Source organism: Phyllobates terribilis, unplaced genomic scaffold, assembly GCF_046119375.1.
Source record: "Phyllobates terribilis strain yellow unplaced genomic scaffold, ASM4611937v1 Scaffold_2__4_contigs__length_985480577, whole genome shotgun sequence".
Lineage (NCBI taxonomy): Eukaryota > Metazoa > Chordata > Amphibia > Anura > Dendrobatidae > Phyllobates > Phyllobates terribilis.
The window spans coordinates 468089159-468104316 of record NW_027362762.1 but is presented as its reverse complement, the minus strand read 5'-3'; the positions used below and the strand labels follow the sequence as shown (position 1 = coordinate 468104316).

General features: G+C 40.2%; 1 protein-coding gene across 2 annotated transcripts in view; it reads left to right on the top strand.

The window, feature by feature from the left end:
- Positions 1-15158, top strand: part of CSMD2 (CUB and Sushi multiple domains 2) — a 1528443-nt gene that overhangs the window by 1178792 nt on the left and 334493 nt on the right. The gene's annotated exons all lie outside the window — the stretch shown is intronic.

Below are 15158 nucleotides of genomic sequence, written 5' to 3'. Positions count from 1 at the left end.
CTTTGTGCGACGCGGAAAAGGTGAACGGATGGACTCTACATGCCTGGTTCCCACTGTGAAGCATGGAGGAGGAGGTGTGATGGTGTGGGGTTGCTTTGCTGGTGACACTCTTGGGGATTTATTCAAAATTGAAGGCATACTGAACCAGCATGGCTACCACAGCATCTTGCAGCGGCATGCTATTCCATCCAGTTTGCGTTTAGTTGGACCATCATTTATTTTTCAACAGGACAATGACCCCAAACACACCTCCAGGCTGTGTAAGGGCTATTTGACCAAGAAGGAGAGTGATGGGGTGCTACGCCATATGACCTGGCCTCCACAGTCACCAGACCTGAATCCAATCGAGATAGTTTGGAGTAAGCTGGACCGCATAGTGAAGGCAAAAGGGCCAACAAGTGCTAAGCATCTCTGGGAACTCCTTTAAGATTGTTGGAAGACCATTTCCAGTGACTACCTCTTGAAGCTCATCAAGAGTGTGCAAAGCAGTCATCAAAGCAAAAGGTGGCTACTTTGAAGAACCTAGAATATAAGACATATTTTCAGTTGTTTCACACTTTTTTGTTAAGTATATAATTCCACATGTGTTAATTCATAGTTTTGATGCCTTCAGTGTGAATGTACAATTTTCATAGTCATAAAAATACAGAAAAATCTTTAAATGAGAAGGTGTGTCCAAACTTTTGGTCTGTACTGTATTCCATTCCACCATACTAAGCGTAAGTCTATTCAACCGCTCTATTTGATACCAGAGGCGACGCATTGCCTATTGGATAATAATATAAGGCACCACACTGATACCATGTGTTTGATTCAGGGATCGGGATCCGTGATGTTGATGATTATCCCCAAGGACCAATAATGGATCTAAGTGACTAATTGCAGCATGCTCACTGATGTTCGTTATAGGCATTAATTCCCTATACCCGCACTATATACTTCTATTTCTAGCAGCAGTGGTTACTTAAAAACTCACATTCAGAATTTGCAACTATTGTTTGAGAGGATTTCAATTCAAGACCCTCTTCAAAATAACAAGGTTGTCGTACAAAGGTGCCAGTGGCTTGTGGGAGGGGTCAGATACATCCCCCTCAACTAAATTGACTACCCCCAGCCGCCCCTACCATACCCTGGTATCAGTCACTGATAAATTGCCCTCACATATAACTCATGATTGCCGAGTGATTCAGAATATTATATTTCATTCCTTATATATCACTGTGTATCATTAGTCTCAACGTGTTTCACCCATCCACTTATTGGTGGGCACTTCAGGAGACAGATTACGTGAATAAGAATATTTGATAACTTTGCCAGCTTCAATATGAGCCACCAAGATAGATTTTTAGGAACTGGAAGTAAAAGATAAAAGTTCCTGAGAACCCCTGCCCTCTGGCTACATTTTGTTTTACAAATACAAACTGCCTGACTCACCCTCCCCAGGTCCCGTGAAGAGTCTCTGCCGCTTCTCACAATGTCTGTTATTGCCTGCAGTGTTGATATCACATCTACACCACTACAGCTAATAGCAGAGCTCAGTACCTCTGCTCCAACCTGCTTAGAGCTGTTGAGCTTAGTTATTGGCTGTAGTGCTGTCGACATTACATCAGTGCTACAGACTACACCAGGGACCTGGAGCCATAGAGAAGACTCTGTGCTGGACCCGAGGAGGGTGAGCAAAGCACATTTGTTACTGTTTTTTAAGACCGGGGAGTGGAAGGGGTTTTCCAAAAACCGATTAAGGTTTTTTCATTGCAGCTCTGAGACTGGAATCTTGCTGTCTTATCGGCTGCCAATGTCTATAATATATTTTTGCTCCTCCTTTGAAATTTTTGAGTGAAATGTAGAAAAGGGAACTTGTCATGTTAAGAAACTATGTATGGGGTTAATCTGCAGGTAAATAGCGTCCTGAACCTGCCCGGCGCGGGCACTTAGATCCCCGCTGCCAGGAGGAAATTAACTTTATTCATCCCGGTATCGGTTGAGTTTCAGTCACAGGAGCAGCGCCGATGTGGGTTCAGTCATCACTCTGAGAATAAAAAGCGGCAGCTGTATCCGCGCCCCCGACACTGACTGACAGCAGCTCAGCATTAGGGCCGGCTGTGACTGAAACCGCGCCGGCGTCACCCCCATGACTGAAACTCCACAGATACTGGGATGAATAAAGCAATTTCCTTGCGGCAGCGGGGATCTAAGTGCCAGCGCTGGGCAGGATCAGAATGCTATTAACCTACAGATTATCCCAATATCTGCAGGTTCCCTTTAAGATACCTAGTCCTGTTTATTTTTGATGATAATCATAAATAACTTGCATTTTTGCATTTAGTATGTATAACATCTGTAATTTCAGTCCATCTCTATGCTCTCCTTTACTATATGATCGAGCATATAAAGTGCCAGGAACTGCAAAAAGCTACAGCATCCTTGGTCTTCTTCTTTGCTCCCTGGATCACTCAAATCTTTCCTTACACTAATCCATAGCAATGAAGCTTGTAAACCATAGAATTAGGCTTCAAAGCTAGCCAAGGCCATTAGAACTAAGTTCTCCAGAAAGGAGATATTTTCTATGCAGTTAAAATCCCTCCTTTTCTCAATCATTTTGTTAAAAATGCGGCCGGAATGAGAAGCCATTTGCATTTGTTTGAATTAGTGATGGTTTGATGCAGGGGAATGAAAATATGTAATTAGTTTTCTGTGTCTTGTCATTATTTTCTGTGTGTGGTGAAGTAAAATCATTTTATTTTGACAATTATTAGAATAAAGGGGTTCTCCAGTTCTTCGAAATTCATAGTATACTCTTAAAGGGGTGTTCTCAAGTTTGAAAGTTATCTCCTGTCCAAAGGTTTTGGGATAACTTTCTGTTTGTTGGTGGTCCATTTGCCATGGCCCACAACCGTCTCGAGAACTTGGGCTCTGAAGAGCCCCAGCTGAATGGAGCAGAGGACGAACGTGTTCATAGCCACTCCATTCATTCTAATGGGAGTGCTGAAGACATTCTAATGGGAGTCCTGAAGATCATCCAAGTGCAGCGATCTGCTATCTCTGGTGCCCCCATTAATAATGAATGGAGTGGTAGTACACATGGTCAAACTTCGCTCCATTTGGCTGGGGCTCTGGTTCTCAGGATCGGTGGGGGTCTCGAAGGTTGGACCCCCAGCTGACAGAAAGTTATCCCCTGTACCGTGGAAAGGTGATAACTTTTAAACTGAAGAACACCCTTTAAGATAAGGTATCAATATTAAATTGATAGGGAGCTGACTTTCAACACCTCAAACAATCAGCTGATTGAAAAGGCCATGGCTCCGACAAATATGTCCCCGAAGACCCAACAGAACTTTGTTGTGGCTGGCATTGCATTGAGTCGGAGAACACCTTTAAAAAATTGTTTTAGATGCCAACAAATGGAACATGGCCCATCTCACAAATACTGGGTGATACATGACTCCTGCTCTTTGAGCCTCATGTACTGTATGTGTGTATTAATGAAAGAGTTAACCCTAAATCACTGAAAAAATAAGGAAATAATTATGCAATTTCATTTGTATCTAACAGAACAGTGTTTATAGAGAAATCCATTATTCATTTCCTGCTGAAGAAGTGTTTTGCCTTGAAGACAAATTCCAGAAAAATAATAACATCCAATAAAGAAACTATGTCCAATAGTACTTTTGTTCAATGTGGGAGCCAAGTTCTAAACTGGTCCACAGAACTGAACACTTAGGTGATCAAGGAGGTTTCCTGTATACACGAGGATACTATTCCCCAGGGGAGCAGGAAGGCAAAAAACTGCAACCCCACCCACCCCAAAAAAACACAAATAAAAAAAGAAATGCGACAATTTTTGAATTGTCAAATGCCCTAAATCAATATGATCCCTGACATCAGTAAGATTGCTGACTCCCAGATTTAATCTATACCTTTGTCATGGAGGTACACAGATTAACTAGAAATGAACATTATAACAGTAGCATGAGATTACTTTGCAGCAAATCATTACCATTTTTGTCAGAAGACTTTGGCCTCAAAACATCAAGACTCGTGCTGTACACGCCAGTTTTGATGAGGGGGCATGGTGTAGTCAGTGGGGCCTGATTCATTAATGATGCACATGTCACTTAATTAATCATGCGTGTCTTAATGGTGAAGTGTGCCTCGCCACAAATCTTACTTCACTCAGTGATTGGAGTAAGTTTTATAGCTTAAAATACCCCACAACGCATCACAAATTAAATGAGCGGTTGCTGCAATGCCCCAGCTGCACCCATCTTGGTGGAGGTGGCCAAAACTGTTGTGAAGACGCCAAAAGTTGCAAAATTTTTGCAGAACCTTATGTTGCACAAAATTTGAAACCAGATTGTTTTCACATTGATAAATTGGGGCCAAAGTATCCAAAGGGAAAAAAACAAATTTCAATGGTATGTAAAGGTTTGGGCACCCCTGTTATTGGGAACAGTTAAGCAAGTTGAAGATGAAATGTTCTCTAAAAGGCCAAAAGTTAAAGATGGCACATTTCCTTTGTATTTTATGCAAAATATATATATATATATATATATATATATATATATATATATATATATATACACAGTATATATATTGTTATTTTTTTATTTAAAAAATTACAAAAAGGAAAATGGTCAGATGCAAAAGTTTGGGCACCTTTGGAGATTTGTGTGCTTACATAATTATGACCAAGGATTCGGACCTTAATTAGCCTGTTAGGGTTACGGCCTTATTCACTATCATCGTTAGTAAAGGCCAGGTGATGTAATTCTCCCAGCTTTATAAAAACCCAGCCTCCTCTAACCTTGTGCCAAAAAACAACAGCCATGGGTTCTTTTAAGCAGCTGCCTAGCACTCTGAAAATGAAAATGGTGGAGGCCCACAAAGCAGGAGAAGGCTATAAGAAGTTAGCAAAGCGTTTTCAAGTTGCCCTTTCCTCAGTTCGAAATGTATTTAAGAAATGGCAGTTAACGGGAACTGTTAGAGAACTGTGGAGGTCAAGATAAGATCTAGAAGACCAAGCAAAATTTCAGAGAGAGCTGCTCATAGTATTGCTAGAGAGGCAAATCAGAACCCCCGCTTGACTGCTAAAGACCTTCAGAAAGATTTAGCAGACTCTGGAGTTGTGGTACATTGTTCTACTGTTCAGAAACACCGGCACAAATATGACCTTCATGGAAGAGTTACCAGAAGAAAACCTCTCCTGCTTCCTCACCATAAAATTCAGCATCAGATGTATGCAAAAAAATATCTAAACAAGCCTGATGCATTTTGGAAACAAGTCCTGTGGACCAATGAGGTTAAAATAGAACTTTGGCCACAATGATCAAAGGTGTGTGTGGAGTAAAAATGGCACAGAATTTCAGGAAAAGAACATCTCGCCAACCATTAAGCATAGGGGTGGATCATTCATGCTTTGGGGCTGTGCTGCAGCCAATGGCATGAGAAACATTTCACGGGTAGAGGAAAGAATGGATTCAATGAAACTTCCAACTAATTCTTGATGTAAACATGACACAATCTGTAAAAAAGCTGAAGTTGAAAAGAGGATGGCTTCTATAAATGGATAATGATCTTAAACACGTGTCAAAATCCACAATACACTACCTCAAAAGGCACAAGCTGAAGGTTTACAATGGCCCACACAGTCCCCTGATCTTAACATCATTGAAAATCTGTGTCTAGACCTCAAAATAGCAGTGCATGCAAGAAGACCGAGGAATGTCACAGAAGTGGAAGAAATTTTCCAAGGAAAAATTAATTAAAATCTCTCAAACAAGAATTGAAAGTCTTCTGGCTGGCTACAAAAAGCATTTACAAGCTGTGATACTTTCAAAAGGGGGTGCTACTAGGCACTAACCATGCAGGGTGCCCAAACTTTTGCATCGACCTATTTTCCTTTTTGTCATTTTTAAATCGTAAAAGATGAAAATATTTTTTTTGCTTAAAATACAAAGGAAATGTGTCATCTTTAACTTTGGCCCTTTTAGAGATAATTTCATCTTCAACTTGATTAACTGTTCATAATAAAGCCATGGCCCCACTATCAGTATTTGGTCAGTATTCGGTCAGTATTTTTTCTCAGGAGTGGAAGCCAAAACCAGGTGAGGAACAGTCAGAGAATAGGGATAATAGAAACAAGTCACCAATTCTGCATTTATCACCCACTCCTGGTTTTGCATCCCAGTCCTGAGAAAAAATACTGACCGAATACTGACCAAATACTGATAGTGGGGCCATAGGCCTAATAGTAACTTTGATCAGGGGTGCAAAAACTTTTACATACCACTGTATATTCCTAATATGATGGGGCTTTTAAACTTGAATGCCTTAAAGAAGTTATCAAGTTATCAGTTATCCATAGGACAGGCGATAACTTGTTAATTAGTGAGGGTCTGGCCACTACGACCCGCACTGACTGGCGGAATGCGGCACTTTTATCAACTTTAGAATAATGCGGCAGTGCACACACACTCAAACTCCACTATATTCCCCTTAGGGCTGCCAAGCACTGCATTCTGCTTTTTCCAGCATTCCTAAGGAGAATTAATGAAGCTACAATCGACCTACTGTTCTATTTAGTAATGTGAATAAAAGTTCCCAGTCGGGAAAAAAAATTCCTCATTTGCCGATCAGTGTGGGTCCCATTGGTCAGACCCCCACTGATCAGTAAGTTAATAATTATCCTGAAGATTCACTGGACAACCACTTTAAATCACTTTTTGCTTCTTTCTCAATTTTTCTTGCAACAAGGTCCAATGGATGACATAGCAAATTGATTGCTAATCATTTATTAACATTTACATGTTTCAACTATAGGAGGGTTTCATACAAAGGACCGTTTGTACAATCATATGAAAAAAAACCATTATACTACACAGGTGGATGTGCTGCCCACCAACAGTGATTTTTCATTCAGCATAAAAGATGCAATCAGCAATAATCAAGCGAATTTTGCTGACTTGTGTACACTGATGATCGGGAACGATTGTTCCCGATCATCAGTGTTTTTACGGCAATGATCAGGAACATTCGTTCCTACGTTCAGGCAATCATCGGCCCTTTGTAAAAGGCCCATTACGTCCCTGACATCTTGTAGGACTCACTCTTTATTCTTCCTCCACCCTTTGTTCTATTGTCTCTTTTGTTGGTTGCCTCATAAGATAGTTGTTCTTTGATACTCCATTTTTCAGCCTTTCAAATGTCTCATCAGAAAATGTCCTATTTTCAAATCAGGTTTTTGTGTTAAATTAGATATCCTGCAACTTTCATACTGCTTACTGGAGTTATTTTAGACTCATGTCTCCTGTCCTTTCAGGAAGAGTTTATAGCCGTTTCCTTATCGTTCCCATGCAGGATTAAAATGTCAGGTAACACAGCTGATAACACGGGATCCACAAATCACAATAGTTAATTTCACAACTCGCCATGCTTCCCCTGCCTTCACAATGACATTTGCACCCGCTCATTAGATTCTTCAATACAAACGATATATACATGTGGATTTCCTGAAAGTCTAAAAAAGCCCCAGTGTCCAGGGCGAGAATTGCAAGATTTTTTATATTAATTTTTAATACAGATCATGATATGAAAAAAACAACATTGCACAATTCTTAACATAAAAACTTGACTTAAAGAGTTACCATCACTTTGTTATTTCATAAATCAATAGTACATGTGAAGATGAGAAACTTTGTAATATATCTTATCATAGAAATCTGCTTCTTTCTCCTGAACTGATCATTCATTTTCAAAATTCCCAATTCACAAGTAAAATCTCTATTCAGTGAAGACAGACTTTTATATTACTGAGACTCTTGTCAATAGCAGATGTCATCTTCTATTTAGAGGAGAGGAGGCGAAGGGAGGAGCAAGAAACAGAGGTCCTACCTCTTCACCCCCATCTGAATAAAATCTTATCAATGGCAGCTGCCATCTCCTATCTCAGTAATGGGAAAGTCGGTCTTCAATTAAAATACAGATTTCACCTCAAAATTGACAATATTGAGAATGACTGAACAATTCTGGCAGAGAAACAAGCAGATTTCTCTGATAAGAGATATTAGAAAGTTTCTTATTTTCATGTGTACTGTTGATTTCTGAAATAAAATAATAAAATAACAGTTACGCTTTAAACTATTCCAATTAATGACATTATCTTATTAGGGATGCTCTAGCTATTGTTCTGCACCCCTTTAACTAACTCAGGCCACACCTTAGGCGTGGGTGTCCCAACACTAAAGCAATCACTCAAAATAATGTGAAACTATCTTGTTTACTTCCGGCAGGAGGCAAAACCTTGAACGTTGCATCAACTATGCACAAGAACACAAGAATGATCTTGGACAGTCTATTTGCTATACTATAGTGCACTCCAGTCAGAGCGCTTCCCCTAGCAGAGCTGACATAGTGGCCTTACCATCAGTCAGACAGGTCTTTCTCTCTGTCTCCTACAGAGGCTTTTTCTCTACCAAAGGGTAGTCATCCCCTCCGACCTGATTCTGGTGAGTCTCTCGAATCAGTTTAATGTCTATCTTCCTCACTCTTTCAAGCCTCCGTGCCTCACTCACTCTCACTGGTCTCTGAGTTGTGGCATTACCACCTCTAAACCTCTCTCTACCTCAGGCAGTCTTCAACTTTCTTCCTTTGCCCCTCTCACCATAGTTCAGATATCTCACCCATAGGACTCTTGAATCTCTGCAGACATCTTCTCTTCTATGAGAATGTATAACTCTCCACTCTCTCACTTAGCAAAGGTGGCTGGCAACACCTTCACACCTGTAAGTGACTGATCTTTCTTACCTGGGACAGTCGCAGAGAAAACCTCTCTTTTGTAACGTAACCTGTAGCGGCCCTTACAAATGTGCCCGTCCCCATTTAGAAGTCATGGGCTATAGCTCGTACAATCTCCACATGCCTACTGCAACTGACCTTGAGTGGAGAGAAGCAGAGGCCTTTATAACGTCTGACACTTTGGTAGCGTTCATATTATGTACTGCATGCACTGCTTCACCCCACGGTCACATACAATATTCTACACCATTATCATGCAGTGCGCTAGTTTTACAGAATATCACCTCTAATAGGCAACACTTCAGACATTCTTAAAGATATCTCAGCATTCATTCAAAAATACTATCTGGAGCAACAACAGTGGGGCGACTCCTATGACAAACATCCCAATGTTCCCCAAACCAGTCACACATAAAAAGCTTAAAGTGTATGAACCAAAATATATATTACATGCTTAAAGGGGTACTATGTCCAAAAGAAAGAGCAACAACAAGGTAATTATGCAAGTGAAACACTCAATGGGGTTGAACAGCCTGGTGGCAACATTGTCCTAATGTCTCTTGTAAAAGATTTCCTCAAACAGGGTGTTTCAACCCTCTAAGAATCTATTCTAAGCACAAACCTCTAGCGTGCCTCCAGGTGTCTCTCTCCAATAATGCTGGAATGTATGTCTCAGGTATCATGGAACCTTAACGTTAAACTTTCAGCATTTTTTAACTCCCACCAAAATGTTTATATGTGGATATAACAATTGCAAAACAAAGTCCGTCCATACCTTTAGCTAACCAGTCTATTATTCCGTTACCAAGAAGTCACCAATCAATATGCAAATGAGGCTGAAGTGCTTTGGCCATGACAAAGCACTTCCCAAGTCTCTGTCTCCTCAGCTCAATTTACCATCCAGCACTGCACTCTCTTGCTTGAATGACAGCTTCTTTGCTTGAATTTACACTGCATTGGAGATGGCAGTCAAGCAAAGACAGCAGTAGGCGAGGAATAGAACTAGAAAGTCAAAGATTTGGGAAGAGCTTCCACACACCCAAAGCACTTTACCTCATTTGCATATAGATTCCATAATATTGTGTGGTGGGCTGTGGGGTTCATTATACAGTATGCGGGGGCATCATACCATGTGTGGACAGCTATGGCGGCATCATAAAGTGTATGGGGGCTGTAGGGCCCATCACATTGTGTGTGAGGGGCTGTGAGAGATCTATGCTGTGTGTTGGAGCTGTAGGGGTCATCATACTGCGTGGGGGTCATCATACTGTGTTGCAGACTGTGGTGGATCTCACTGTTTGGGGAACATCATACTGTGTGGGGACTGAAGGGCATTTTACTGTGTGGGGAACATCATACTGTGTGGGGGTTTGTGGAGGATGATATTGTGTGTGGGAAGGAGTGTTGTGGGGGCATCATATTGTGTGGGTGGAGCTGTTTAAGAAGTTACAAGGGCTTAATAACAGGTGTATGATTTACTACTTTTAAAAACTTTATAAAAATCACTAAATTATATGGTGTTGATTAGTTGCTATTTGTAGGAAAACATGCTTGTATTGGCACCAACAGCTAGTCAACATACCCAATTCTGTTGAATATTAAGCGTAAAATTAATGTTAAAATAATAATATATGTTAGTATTAATATTGAGCAGAATTACACTAGAAGTAACATTTTTTTAAAGAAACACTTAGATCTATTATCTGTTTATGTATTTAGTTTTTAGATAATTAGTACAGCATAGGGACATTTTTCATTAATCAGCAAATTAATTAAAAAAAATCTTAATTGTAAAAGAGTTAATATATTGTGTTAGGAGCCTTTATATATTTGCGTTTTTATTATTTGTAACGAAACGTTCTGACCATTGTGAAGCCCAGACTGCCTAAGGAAGAACAGTGCTGAGATGTCTTACTGGAAATCTGTATTCCACGCAAATAAGACTCTAACAGTACGAGCCGGATTCTAATAACCTATTATCACTGACGCATTATAGAGCTCTGCAATTATGACCCTGCACTAATTGGTACTTATACACACACCAATGAAGACTGACACTAGCTAACCTTATTATGGAGACCTGTTAGGCCATAACTGTCTCATAAAATGCTACTACAATTAACCCTTTGATGGTCATATTTTTTGTATTCTGCCCTTTAATTTATATCTTTCTATTGTAGAACAGAGGTCAGTTGCTTAAAATTATGTGCCTCTTGTTGTAACCCCTGTGGTTCCACTTAATTTATGGTTTCATAATAATGTTTTCACAAGGCCAGCATACACTATACTGGAAATGGTAGAAGTGACAACATGGGGCAGAACAAGTGCACGGCTAATGATCTGCTGTGGCATTCATATCCAACCACTCCCCCAGGGTTATTATTACATATTAGTATAATATATAGTAACCATATTATTTGGATGGTCCTCATCTTATGAATATAATTATTAATGTGCCCTATATCTTTATATTAGTTCTCTCTGCTCTATTTATGTGGACACTCATTGGGTGTGCAACATATTTAAAGGGATTTTTGGACTTATTGATTACTTATCCTTAGGCCACGGCCCCACTATCAGTATTCGGTCAGTATTTGGTCAGCATTTTTTCTCAGGAGTGGGAGACAAAACCAGGTGAGGAACAATCAGAGAAAAGGTATAATAGAAACAAGTCACCAATTCTGCATTTATCACCCACTCCTGGCTTTGGCTCCCACTCCTGAGAAAAATACTGACCGAATACTGATAGTGGAGCCGTGGTCTTAGAATAGGTCATCATCATCAGACTGCTGGGGAAGATCTAATATCCAGCATCCCCACCAATGAAGCTGTGCTGTTCGAGCACCATTCACTGTTTATATCTGTTTGCTGCCAGAGCAAATTGGTTGGACGCCAAGTGCCATTCTCCTACTGATCTGATATTCATGACCTATTTCTAGACTAAGTCATCAATGTCATAAACCTGGACAACCCTTTCAAAGAGGCCTGGTACTTGCTCAAAACAAGTTAAATACCTTGTTAAATACCTATCCTGATTCTGATTTTCTTTTCTGTTTTTTGCCCTGTCACTCCATTGGAGAGAGATATTCACATTTATTGTTTTGGAGCACAGTATCTGAAATCTTTGCTTTTCAGGCCAACTGGGTGTTTCTTCAGAGTCTTCTCTTCATGCATGCAATCTCATCCCTCCCTCCCAGATGCTGCCAATCACAGCTTGGCAGCTGATATAGCAGTCTAGCAGTCTTTGATGGTTCTGAGCTGTGATTGACAGCATCTGGGAGGGAGGGATGAAAAAGTACGTCCATAGACAAAACTCTGAAGAAACGTCCAGTTGGTCTGCAAGCAGAAGTTTCACATATTGTGCTCTAAAAGCAACAAGTGTGAATATCTCTGCAATGGCTTGAAGCAGCCCAAAACTGAAAAGAGCTGCAGAATCCTGGGGTCTCAGTGATTTTTTTTAAACAAGGTATTTAACTCAATTTTTGGAGCAAGTAGCAGATCCTCATTAAATGTCAGACCTTCTTTACTTTGTGCAGATAATAATTTTCTGCACTTATTTTTGCTTCACTCCCAGAATTTGATCTTAAGTTTATTAACCTATAAAAATAAATTACATTTAGACTTGCTATAAAACTGTGTTTCTAGGGTAGCAACTTGCTTTGACCATCTTCCAGGAAACTTTAAGATTGACAATCTCTGGGCTCCCTGGTGTAGTCTGTTATAACCATATGGTTGCCAGCGCTAGTTCTAGGTGACATTTAGGATCCACATATTGTACCTAATACGTATTACCCAAATACAAGAGTGAGACATAATTAATAGATTTACTGTGTTAAATTGAGAAACGTAGAATATACTCTTTATTACTGTGTCTCAATCATGGTAAGCCATGTACCCACTACACAATTCAATAACTTCAAATTGTTTCCTAAGACAAGCTCATTATATACTAAAGATTGCTTGAACCAAGACCATTTGATTGAGAGCTGTTCCCCCCTGACACACACCTACCCATGCATGATAAGCCATGCATGTTGTCAATATGGAAGTGGGAGTTAAGCCCACTGTACACAAAAGGTAGCTGGTCAACTGGCATGCTATCTCTCCAACTCACCCCATACACAAGAGTGCTCCTGTGTTCTCTATGAGAGAGCCGCTGCCATACAGCTCTGGCAATGGCTTATCTCAGGGAGAACAAAATAATCAGCAGTCTCAAATCAGACATAACACATCCTTCTCTCCCCCCAACATCATCTGTCGAGGGAGAGTTGGTAGACCCCTATGCACATTAGACTGTTGGCTGATCCTGTACGAGTCGCTACTAGACACTTTTGGTGGTGGAGTAAATTCCTTAAAAATAAAAAGATTGGTCTTTGTGTCCTCAACATCTGTCAAATGGGGAAAAGTTGGAATACCTCTATGCACATTGGGCAGATGACCAGTCCTGTCAAATTCAGTGGTTTCAGCCAATATTAATCTATTTATTTTATTCTCTTACGGTATATACATTTGCACCATTAATTCCACAGCGCTTTACAGACATCATCACAGCCCCCATTGGGGCTCACAATCTATATTTCCTATCAGTATGTCTTTGGAGTGTGGGAGGAAACCGGAGAACCCAGAGGAAACCCACACAAACACGAGGAGAACATACAAACTCCTTACAGGTATTGTCCTTGATGGGATTTATAAGCAGGAACCCCAGCGCTGCAAAGCTGCAGTGTTAACCACCGAGCCACCGTGCTGGCCAATGTATTGTGCATTGCACCTTTACATACACTTTGCTCCAATTATAAGCCCAGCTTGCAGGATGTGGGAGAACCGTCTGGGAGGAGTTGAAAATCTGTTCAACATTATTGTAAGCCCACTACTGTGTATGCCCTCTAAATAAATAAAATAGGATTTTGTTCTGCAATATATTTTTAATTTTTTTGCTCACGCACAGTTTTCAAACTACCACTTTCAACATATCCAAGAAACAACCTTATTTCTAATGTCTACCACTGTATACCGCTAAATGGGTCAGTAATGTGCAGTAACAACAATGTGTGTCCGGTGAACTATAAATCCACCTCTACTTATCACAGCTCTCCAGGTTTATGAGATGAGAGATTTCGATGGAGACCAGTCTATTCTGGATGTATTTTTCCGACTGCTGTAAACATTAACATTTAGCAGCACACAAGAGGTCTGTAAATGCACCAAACTATCGTAAAGAAGGACGTAGAGGAATAAAACTAGGCTAAGAATAACTCCAGCAGCGGTTCTTCATACTCGGCACAGTAAATAGTGTAGGCAGGGGGCAGGTCAGTGTTTAACCTGCCAATAGGTGTGAACCTATAAGACTGGATCGTAAAATAAACACACGACTTACACCTTCTAGCTAAATAACAGACATTAGTGGAAATTACCCCTACCAGAATAGTACTGTTTATACGTCAAATGGAAAGGTTAGAGAAGGTGAGCAAAAAACAGAAGACGGAAATCATTCCTTGAGGAATGTTTGTTACTCATGTTCATCACACACATCCTATAATTCGCAAACATAATCACCACAGAGAGACACTGAAAATCACAGCATCTCCTTTGGGAAACGTTACTTCTATCAACTCATGTCTTAAAGACTTCTCACCAGGACAAAGTGAAACTTATTTTTATGCAGTAGCTATAGATGGAGCAGAGTTCATCACGATGAATATCTCGCCTTGACTCAAAATGTCTTTGTAATGAACCTAACTGCCTTGACGTATTTACGGCTAAACTAGTGCAAAGCTTTTACATTATACATAGCCACGTTTTCCCTTTACACCTTCTGCTTAAAAAAATGAAAAACATTTCATTGCAGTTTTTATGATTTTTTATTAATCAAAATATCCCCCAACTACAAGAACCCCAACCCTAGATGAAAAGAGCTAACAGAAGAGTCTGTAAGTGGCTTTCCTCCTTCCTGGTATTTAAGCATCTTATTCATGTTTATGGGGTAATCAGGAGACTATTAAAGGCTATGGTCACCTTTATGGGGCATTTTTTCCACTTAAATTTGTGTAATTTGGCTCAAAAGCATTTAGGTTTCATTAATATTTTGATCTGTTTGACTTCTACAGCCTCTAAGTATCAGAGTGCATACCAGACTGCAGAATGAGTTACCAATGACATTCGTTTTATCAGCTAGCTTGTCTGACTACAGGGCCTGTAACGGTTGCGCCTCTTCTTCAGAGCTATCTCCTAAGATAATTTATTTTAGACGCTTATATAGCGCTATCATATCCACAAGGCTTCACAGACATCATCATCACTGTCCCCATAGGGGCTCACAATCTAAGTATCCAATCAGTCTTTGGAGTGTCGGAGGAAACCGGAGA